Here is an 11855-nt window from a genome sequence, read left to right on the forward strand (position 1 = left end):
GATAGATAGATAGATAGATAGATAGATAGATAGATAGATAGATAGATAGATAGATAGATAGATAGATAGATAGATAGATAGATAGATAGATAGATAGATAGATAGATAGATAGATAGATAGATAGATAGATAGATAGATAGATAGATAGATAGATAGATAGATAGATAGATAGATAGATAGATAGATAGATAGATAGATAGATAGATAGATAGATAGATAGATAGATAGATAGATAGATAGATAGATAGATAGATAGATAGATAGATAGATAGATAGATAGATAGATAGATAGATAGATAGATAGATAGATAGATAGATAGATAGATAGATAGATAGATAGATAGATAGATAGATAGATAGATAGATAGATAGATAGATAGATAGATAGATAGATAGATAGATAGATAGATAGATAGATAGATAGATAGATAGATAGATAGATAGATAGATAGATAGATAGAAGTAGAAGTAGAAATAGTGATTATCCCTGATCAGCATAAAGTGACACACAACCTCAAGCGTGTGACAAAAAAAAAAAGAAACGATGTTCCTGTTCTTTTTTTTTTTTCAACCACGATAAAACTTGCTTTTCTGCATCGGTTGGTGTCATGTGGCAATGACAACAGCGCGCTATTAAGCATCGGAACCGGTTTGTGAAGTATGAAAAATGGGTTATGCATAGAATTTCATTGAAATTTGGGAAAGTATACATTATGCAGGCAGCCGGTGTATTAACGAGCGGCTACGGGAACGTAATTTGTCCGTACAGACCGGTACTGGCTCTCATCTCCCGGTGCACATTAATGAATGCGGATAAGATAATAGGGGTAAAAGGCAGAAAAAAATAAAGTTCGATGCTAGGCTCAAAGAAACCAGCGTTTTGACCTCTGATACACTTGCGCGAGAGCTGGATGAAGCTTATCACATCAAAAAGTGTGGGAGTGATTGTGTTAGTAAGCCATCTGTGGAAATTTATAGCGAATAAATTTATTTTCTTGATTCCTAAGAAGACGAGAGGGGTAATTGTGCCTTTCTACTATGAATTCCTGCCCATGCACGTGTCTTTGATATGATCATCTTTTCATCTTTGAGTAGATACATCGTCCTTGTTGTTCCGAATCAATCAATTACAAGTTAGTGCCCCGTCCGGTCTTTCTTATCTGTTGTGTCGTCTCTGTTGCGCTTATATAAATATGCGAGCATGGACCAAACAGCTCCGCAGTGCATGTTACTGGAAAAAGTAAAAGATTGAAAAGGTGCTGTTAATGGTGCTATTGCGTCAACTCTTAATGAGAAGGTTAAGCGCCCTCCTTATTTAATGCGATAGAGTATCGGGCTCTTACAGTCAAAAAGGCATCGCAATGCCCCAGATTGAAGACTGTAACACTAAAACTCGTTGGGGAAAATAATCAATAAATATGGTAAATTTGTTATCAAGGGGCTTCAAACGCAGGCCTTCGGTTTGGCAGGTAGGCAGGCACGCAACGCATTGGCCACGAGGATATTTTTTTGTATGCACTTCCAGGTTTTGGCACAAACTACACCAACACAACTAAAAGAATAAAACTCAGCTCATAGAGTACAATGAATACATAATGTAAATATTGCGGAGTCGGAATCAACCAGCCTTGGCTTGACTTCATCTTACAAAAAGGCATGCGGTGCCACAAGCAGCTCTATACTTCAAGTGTAACTCACTCGGGGATTCCGCGGCTGATTTTTTAATCGCGACAAACGAGTCCATAGGCTCTCGAAAATAAGTTGCTGTAAGTCTGCTATCTTTACCGCAGTGATAACAAATCATTCTCGAGCGCCATATAAAATGAAGGCCCGTGAGCATTGTTAAATCAAATGGTACCCCGTCCTCGTTGTTCGTGCTCAAATAACTAATTCCGTGCGCATCCAGTGCTAGCTTTTTTTTTTTTATCGGTCTTTATAAACGTACCAAAAAGGAAACCTTCCAAATGATGCAAAACTCTTTGGTCTACTGTTTCTGGCTCATAATAACTCATAATAACAAGAAATCGTTTCCCTCTGACTTCTTAACCTGTAGAGTTTCATTGTGTAGAATAAAAAAAGGGTGTGTTTGTTCTTGGCGACACCTGCATTTTCTTTACTAAAGTTTAAAATGTAACTGCCTGGGCCTCCGCTCCACAATGTCCAGTACAAGGGTTCCGGGGAAATAGTGTCTCACAGATCACGGTATAATGTTGTTTTTTTTTTCTTCGTAGAAATATTTTTTTGTTTTGGCAAAATGGCCAGAATATATCTAACACTTGCTAAAATTTCTTTGTATTAACTAAAAATCTCTCCGGAAACCTCTTTGGTGTCCGGTTGTAAACACCGCAGCCGCACTGACCAGACAGTGCGCATGAACGGTTCTGTTCCATCAAGAAAAAAAAAACAGTTAACCTTACTGTCTTAAAAAAAGGCAAGTCCCAGTTCCTTGTCGTTTACCAAACTAAACAGGTTCGTCTTGCTGCACTGCTCACATTCACAACCCTATATGAAGGTGACAAAATCCTGGGTGGCTTCGGGATGATTACGCGTAAGCAATGCAATGCCTGCAATGCATACTAGAGTTTGCCAATATATAGAAAAAAAAAAAGAAAAGGTTTCAGACGGTAGCTCTGGCAAAAATCTACAGGTGGGTCCCTTTCAATTTCTCAACTCCCCCCGTACTACTTTGGGCTGCACTTTCCAATTATTTTTCGGTTTTGCGATACCAATCGGCCCAAACACTTGACCGGGTACGCTAGATAATGATACCTATACAACAGGGTCGCTGTACCATGCATCTTTGCGGGGCACCTGATGAACGCGTTGCGGTGCGTATGACTTACAGTCGTGTGCTTGGAATGAGCACTGGCGTTACCGTAATATTATATAAAAAATGATTATTTATACAAGCAAGATATAAAAAATTGCGGAATGAAAATGCGGTGCTAAAGCAGCTATCGCACATGCTCTTAAGGCGAAGCTTAAGCGGCAAGTATGTTTTTTTTTTTTTTTTAATGTCGTGTAATATCACGACAAAAAAAAAAAAAAAAAGGTACCCGCAGATCTTGCATAGGCTCCTAGTTTTGCGCTATTAATCTTCAATAACGCTTCACATTAGTTCTTTTTTTTTTTTTAATGGGAGATTGACCTATTTGCTGTGTGTGTAGGATAAATTTCAGACTCAAAATATTGGCACGTATCGGAAGCTTAAGCCGCGTACATATCAGTATGTTCACAAAAGTGTCTTACAATATTCTACAGTTGCATGACCTAAAAAAGCACCCTGTTAATTTTATGGTAAGTCTTATTTACTTGTTTTGAACTTAGAACCAACTTCCAAAGCAAAATTTTGGAACGCTTTGGAAGCTTAGACCATTTATATATCAATAGTGTCATAAAAGTATCTTACTATTACGCAGTTGCCTCCGCTAAAACGCACCATGTTATTTTTACGGAAAATCTTAATTGATCACTTTGAGCTCAAAGCAAATTCAGTAGCAAAATTTTGAACGCATCGGAAGCTTAAACCATTTGTACTAAAAATATTCATAAGCGTATATTACAAGCTAGCAGAAAAAATTCTACACAAAATGTTTTGTCACGAGATAATTTCTGAGTGGTTTTTGACAGTTAATCTGTTGTGACCACAGGAATTTATATACAAAAGCCAGAATTTTCTGTAGTTACAACAAAAATTTACTGCAAAAAAAAAAAAAAAACGCCGGTACTACAGGCAAATCTGCAGAACTACAAAAATTCTGACATTTAAGACAACTACAGAATATTTGGTCGTATCTTTGACGAGGTTCCGTAGCTTTTTTTTTTTTTTTACTGGAAATATTACATTGTTGGATCACAATTATATAAAAGCACACAATATAATAGTTTCCTATAGAAAGCTTAATTATTCGTTTTGTAGACTCCAGATTATGGTGCCTCACACTTATCTAAAAACGCACCCCGTTAGTTTCACGGAAAGCCTTAATCACTCACTTTGAGCTCAAGAACAATCTTCAGAAGTGGTACGCACTGAAAGCTTATGCCATTTCTATCAATATGTTTATAACAAGTATTGTGCGATAACTAATTATTGTCTTGCGGTTATCTTCAAAAGCACAGCCCATTGATTTTTTCTGGCCGTTTTAAGTACCTGGTACGAGCAGAGGCAAATCGTGAAAGGCAAATTTTTGGCACGGATCTTATAGTTAGGCCATTCTCATGAACGTAGGCTTAAAGAAATAATATTCAAGAGCTGCCTCACAACAAAAAGCTTTCCAGAATCCTGGACCAGCAACGCCTGCAACGCTACGCGCAGCGCATAAGTAACGTGCGTACAATTTATTTTGCTTTTAGTTTGCAAATAAGCTCAGTTTTTGCCCATTTTTAAATATCGAACAATATCGCAACTCTAATCATGTAAAATATACCCGGAGTCGATGTATTTAAGTCACTGTAAAGGAAAAGATACAATGATTCCATGTTTACATACCATCACAACATCTTTAGTTTCATCCTGAGCAACGCCCGATAAAGTAGTTTCTATCCCGTACAGCCTATGTATGCAGCTCATCGTAATTTAGAGGTGTGGTATGCCTGACGCGCTAATGGGAACACCGGGATATCTGCCTCCAAGTATGTCGCATGTACTGCTCTCAATAATGTATAGCAAATTTCTCTCACCAGTTGGTTGCCGCGTGGCCGCTTTACTGAGCAGTTGTCACTCTCAGCTGCTTCGTTGCTTATGGCATGTTAAGAGCCCCTCTGCTCGTAGATATCTTCCGAAAATAGATAGGTGCTTCATTGCCTTGGAAAACAAATTAATTATTCACCTAATGATTTGAAAAACACCAATACAACAGAATTCATTTTCCAAAGGAAAATTTCATCACGCATATCCCGAATGTCAAGGAAATAATGGATGGGATTTTTTTGAAAGGAAGTAAACCTCAACCTACATGGAGTGGCTTGGTGGCTGTAGCATTCGGCTCCTGATTTAGACAGAGATTGTCGTGCGTCACTCAGTTGACCGAATTTGCCCATGATATTGTCAAAGCATTAGATACCAGCACTACTGTCGACTGTATTTTTTTAGACTTTCGTAAAGCTGTCGACACCGTTCCACATCTTATATAAAAATTGTACTCTTATAACATTGATTGTCGCATAATTGCCTGAGTAACTGAATATCTGCATGCGATACGGCAATTTGTAATTGTGCATGGAGCTGAACTGGTGTTACTGATGTGACATCTGGCGTCCCTCAGGGTTCCGTCTTAGGACCTCTTCTTTTCTTGCTGTACATCAACGATATCACTAAAAATATAGTGTCCCACAGGAGAATTTTTGCAGACGGTTGTATCCTGTATAAAAATATAACATGTAATACTGGCTGTCATGTGCTTCAAAATGACCGGCACACTATCTATAAGTGGTGCGGAAAATGGAAAATTAATCTTAACTTGGGGACAAAACAACATGTGCATGAAATTTTCGAAGAAGCGTACAAAAATTAGTGTCCACATACGTTATAAATAATACAAATCTGAAAATAGTTGAAGAATATGAGTATTTAGGTGTCTATTTCACGTTATCGCTTTGCTGGTATCGGCGCGTTGGTTATATAGTTGGAAAGGCCTGCAAATCTTTAGGATTTCTCTGGTGGAACACGCGTTCCTTCCCGCAAGCTACAACAGAACTCTACAAAACCTATGTACGGTCATGGTTGGAGTATCCTACCATGGTGTGGGATCCTCCTACCATAGGTGATAGAGAGAAACTTGAGAAACTTCAGTCCTTAGCGGCCTGATGGGAAGTAATTTAAACGTCATAACTTCCGTGCAACAATGGCAAAAAATGTCATCGTTTGGGAATTATTAGAACAGCGCAGAACTAAACTGGGGCTTAAACTCTTCCATAACAAAATGCCACGTATTGTGGAACTGGTGTGGCCCCTCTTGGGAAGACGAAGAGACAGAAGTGCGCTGGTGTTCGGAGGCTGTCGAACGGATTGTTGCTGCTCTGCTATTTTCACCCGTAGCATTTGTTGGAGGTGCTGGGTCGATCTATGCCCTTTGTCCCCGACGGAAGTGACCAGCGTAGTAACGACATTACCGCGCCCACCGGCCTTCGAATAAGCCGCCGCCTGCAAGGCCTTCCACCCGAATCGGCTGCGCACATTAGTCCCCCCGCTGACAGAATGCCCGTGACAACTACTGGCCTATACGGATGCTTCCATGGTGTCCGAGCTGAAGACGTTCAAGACTGGCTCGATACTACGATCACGTCGCCGCCTACAACGACTGGAATGACCATCGTAAGTTGAGGAATGTTTACTTCGCTTTTGAGGACTCTGCCAAGACATGGTTCGAGAATCATGAGTCGACCCTCACGACTTTGCAGGAGTTTCGTAGTCAGCTTCTGCGTGACTTTAGAAGCCCCAAACGGAAAGAAAGGGCTGAACAAGCTCACCAGTGTCGAATCCAGAGGCCAAATGAAAGCGTCATGATGTTCGTTGAAAACATGACCCGGCGTTTTTGGCGTGTTGAGCCGAACATAGCCGAATCCAAAAAGGTAAATTTTTAATGCAAGGTGTAAAGGAGCAGCTGTTTGCTGGTCTAGCTCGTAGCCCCCCGACAACCGTGGATGAATTTGTCCGCGAAGCTACCACCATGGAACGGACCCTGCGGCTACGCGCCGTCCGGTATGAGCGCACGCTCCAACTCGCAGCCAATTCCCCTAGCTTGCCACGAGATGGCAACGATCATGCACTCCGGGAGCTTGTGAGCCAGATTGTTCGGGAGGAATGGCAACACCTCCACACTCAGCGTCTGCAGCCACCGCCTCCCGCCTCCATTTCCAACATTATACTCAATGAGGTACAAGTAATGCAGCCCCTCGTACAACCGGCTGCGAATCCTTGAATTCTCTCGTATGCTGATATTCTACGCTCACCTCCTCCTACCTCGACCCGCCTACCCCCAGAGCCCGAACCACCCCAGCAGCGATTCTGGTCTTCTGCACCCCGTCAATAGGCCAGGTAGCTTACACGGAAGGCGGCCGTTTGGCAGCCCTCTGACGAACGCTGGCCCCTCATCATTGCGGACCATTTATATAGAAACAGCTCTTACTGCCAGATTGGCCTGCAGGCCTTCACGCTTGATGCATCTCGTACTCGTTATGGCGAACGACCGCAAGAAATTGAAGAGTACTTCACCGGCCGTCTCTCTTCCTACAGTCCAAGTAGCGGACAGTTCCGGTTGCCTTCTCTTAGTTTTTCACCGAGCCGTCCTGCATCCTCCGAGACTGTCAGACGCAGGTCTCCCACTCCGCGCTGGGAAAACTAGAAATAGCGACCCCCGTGGGTGCGGCCGCTGTTCATCGCGCTTCCGAACATCCTCCACCAACGCTATAATAGCTGCCAACCTGCCCACGTTCATCGATGATACCGAAATTGTTTCCCCCGACCTGCAGTGTGTGTTGACAGCCATGCAGTGAGTGCCCTCGTGGACACAGGCGCCGATTATTCAGTTATGAGTTGGGCACTGACCATTGAACTCAAAAAAGTGATGACGCTGTGGCACGGGCCACAGATTCGTAAGGCAGGTGGTCGTTCGGTCACGCCGGTTGGAAGATGCACTGCTCGAATTGAAATCCGCGCGGCTGCGTTACCAGCATGCTTCGTTGTTTTGGGTACGGGCTCCAGGCAACTTATTCTAGGGATTGACTTTCTTCGAGAATATGGAGCAGTTTTAAATCTCCGCGAGCTTCTAGTTTCTTTTTCTACTGCTCGAGCGCTCCCGACCGAAGGTGATGAATGGTCCATTATGGCACTGCGAAATCCACGATTATAACTTTCGCCTACCCCCTCGAGCCAGGAGATTAGTCACAGTTGGCTGTGACGACAAACATACCGTTTAGGGAATTACGGAAGGAAACGTGTCCTTGCTCCTTGAGAGCCAAATCTGTGTCGCTCGTGCGGTTGTAACGCTTTGTGCTTGTACTATCCACCTCCTCGTTACAAAACTTAGTTCGCAGCACCATACACTGTCTAGATACAGTGCCGTTGCTTATTTCGAAGCCATCCACTGTCAATGAGCGCCCCTGCATTTGTGAAATTTCAGCAGCTGTTCAACATCAGCTGTCTCCTTTCACTGCCAAGCTCAATATTAATGCCAATTCGTCGCTATTAGAGAAGTCGAGCCTTTTGGACCTTCTTCTGGAGATTTCTGGAGTCTTCTGGAGCCATCTGGAGCCTTTTGGATCCTTTTGGAGCCTTCTGGAGCCTTCTGGATCCTTCTGAAAAAATATACTACGTCCACATTTGAATTCCATACGAAACATACATCTTCGAACCATATCACGCATCCGCATGCCTTGACCACGATCAGAAGGTACGCGAATATAAGTGCAGGACGGCAGCATACAGCGACTTTTATTTCCCGAAGACCATTCATCAATGAAACCGTTTCCTGGCAGCTGTTACGGCTATATCTCATGAAATGAATCTTTCTTTTCCACTTTGAGCCACCGTTAGATATCGCATCGTTGTCTGCGCGCTGATGCCTCATTTATTTTTTTTTTGTGTTTCATTGTGTATTCCAGTGTGCCTCCATTCTTGCGCAGTATACTTGCGTGAATTACACGTTTTAAGTGTTTATGATCTGCACTTTTGCATATGCATGTGTACTGCATTGGTGATTTGTTTTTGTTTTTCACGCTTATTGGGTGAAATACTCAGTCGACGATTTGCTCATACCCTAAGTTCTGTATATACATGCGTACTGCATCACTGTTGTCATTGTTTTGTTTTCGTTAGTCAAGTGCATTAAGGTGCTACTATTTCGTTTTACCTGCATTTATATCCTATGTTATATGGATCAACCCCCTCCCCCCCCCCCCCGCTCTATTTATTTTTTCTTACATTTATATGCTATTTTATATGTATACCCCCCCCCCCCCCCCGCTCTAATGTCAGTGGTGCTGTGGGTAATAAAAAATAAATAAAGGCATGGGATTGAATCCAGAATTCAGAGGTGACATCTCAGTGAACGTTAAACAAAACAAGGTGTTAGGTAGAGATATCAAAGATATCCACCACGGCGACTCTCATTTCCCACATGCCGCTTTAAGATGTTAAACCTCGCACATTACGCCATCTGCCAGGCGAACTTCGTTCCAGTTTATAGTATGGCGCCTGCAGCTGTGGAGAAAGCCCGGTCATTTCTCGGCTGATAATTACAATTAGATATTCATCATGACAACAACAGCCACTTGATCATCACCAGCCGGGCTATAAGAGCTGCAGGGCAAAAGCCTCTCCCATACTCCTACAATTAACCCGGTCCTGTGCTTGCTGCACCACTTGAACTCTGCAAACTTAACCGCATCCGCCCACCTAACTTTCTGCCGCCCCCTGCTACGCTTTCCTTACCTTAGAATGCAATTTGTTACCCTTAGAGGCCATCGGATTTCCTCTATTTGCATATTAAATGTCTACCCATGCCCATTTCTTCTCCTTGAGTTTGACTATAATGTCATTAACTTGAGTTCCTTACCTGGCCCCTTCTGCGCGCTTCCTTTCTCTTAACGTTACACATACCATTTTCTGTTCCATAGCTCTCTGCGTTGTTTTCGATTTTAAGTAGAGTACTCTTCGTTAGCTTCCATGTTTCTGCCTATAAGTGAGGAACGGCAAGATATACTTTCATATACATTCCTCTCGGAGGATTCTGGTAAACTGCTAGTCATTATCTGGGAGTTCTTGCCAAATGCGCCCCATCTCAATTTGATTCTCCTAGCTACTTTTTATTCGTGGTTCGGATCTACGGCTACGACCTGTCCTAAGTAGACGTGGCACCTTACCGCTTCCAGCGCCTCGTTACATATCGTAAACAGCTGTTCGATTCCGAGGCAGTTGATCATTGATTTAGTCTCCTGCAGAATAATTTTAGGCCTACTGTTCTGCTTTGCCTGTCTTGATTAATAATTAAACATTGTTCGCAATACTTCCTCTGAGTTACTTAGCATGAAAACATATGCAGCCACAAAAGTCCATTCAAAGAAGGACAGAAATGGAACGTAGTGGAACTAGGCAGATGGGGCTTTGCTCTGGACTCGCGCTTCATACACTTCGAGCGAGAATATTTTCATTCAGCTCATTCCTGCGTTAACGTAATTGCCAAAATATTTACGAGAAAAAAAAATAAACGCGCGTGGGGGCGCGCGCCGCTGCATTCAGTCCGACCGTGGCGAGGGAAAAGCACGCAGCAGCGGTGGACACTATTAGTGGTGTACGCCCATCCTTCACCCGTCACGGACCAATGGATGTCGTTTGCGACTCCGACATCAGCCTTGCGGCTCGTAGAGAACGGGGAAGCTGGTTTCCCGACGGGGAGGATGAGAGAGCTTTGAATTGTATATTTGCTGCATTGCTGTGTGCGTATCTCATTAGCATTTTGCACAGACTATCTCCGGTACCTATTCTAAGCACGGGGCTTCTTTGCTTAAAAGGTCTGGACAGTGGGCCTTAAGTGCAGTTGCACTGGTATTATAGGAGTACGAAAAAATAAACCTGGCAGTGTGATTCTGAAGTTCAATCTGAACAGCTTCAAGAATGTTGGCAAGATTGATCGGGGTCCTAGATTTAGTATTCGCATTCTATTTTAGGCTGGATGAATGTGGGATAAGTAAATGTTTTGCACTGACGCAGAAGTTAAGCACAGGTTTCGATAGAGGCAACCAAGAGTGCGATTGGCTTCATTATAGTAATGTTCATTATGTGATCATACCGAGTTAGTAGTGCATCGGAAAGTATGACGCCAAGGTACTTGTAAGACTAAACACGTACTAATGGCGAGCCACAAATGTAGTAAGTATATGTCTGATTGTCTTTCCGGTGCTGAAAAGAGAGCAATGACGTTTTGTTAGTGTTTAGGCACATTAACCATTTTTTGCACCACATTTCAATTTGTTTAATATCATCTTGCAAAATGCTACAGTCCGTACCATCATGGGTGGGGTGGTAAATTGCGCAGTCGTCTGCGAATAAGCGAATGTTAGAAGATATGTTACTAGGCAGGTCATTAATGGAAAATAGAAGGAGCAACGATCCGAGCACTGTACCTTGGGGGACTCCGGAGAGGACTGGAGAAGAAGACGAGGCGCGTTTGTTAGCACACAAGAATTGTTTTCGATTGGTAAGGAAATTAGATACCCACTATAATACAAAGGGGTTAATCTTCAACCATGAAAGTTTAAGGGGTAGTCTTTAAAGTGGAACTTAATATAATATATTGCCGTTATGAACACTGACACCTTCTAATAGTGCGTTAAATAAAGTTATTTCTTCCTTCTCCTCCTTCAAGTCGTTGCTCACCTGTGAGGACTTCAGGAAGTGTTCGAATCTCTCCACGCGGGACTTGAAGTCTTCATCGCCATCCTCTATGAACTGATCGAACTTTCCACTCGTTGCCATCCTTCCAGTCTACTTGCAGCACACTTCGGGACCGTTGCTAGTGGTTTCTTGCAACCCGGCGGATTTCTTATCCCGTCCTCGTCGCCAGTATGTTGTAGCCGCGAGCGACGAGGTAGAGCCAAAGGGACCACCAACGGACACGGTTTATTCGCACGCCAATGCGGAGTCCGAAAGAACACAGAGCCCCCGGCACTCAGCGCTTTTCCAAGCGCTATCAGTGTTACGTCACACGTACGCTCTTTGCATTACACCACACCTTTCAGCACAATAAAGAGCTTTGTTAGTAACCATGCGAATTAAACTATAGCGTGTACACACTAGGTTTAACAGTAGCTAAACCCCCAGAAATTTTTTTTCAGCCCCGCCGCGGTGGCGCAGTGG

The sequence above is a fragment of the Amblyomma maculatum genome, chromosome 1 (assembly GCF_055883805.1).
Source record: "Amblyomma maculatum isolate TAMU_Amacu chromosome 1, ASM5588380v1, whole genome shotgun sequence".
Taxonomy (NCBI): Eukaryota; Metazoa; Arthropoda; class Arachnida; order Ixodida; family Ixodidae; genus Amblyomma; species Amblyomma maculatum.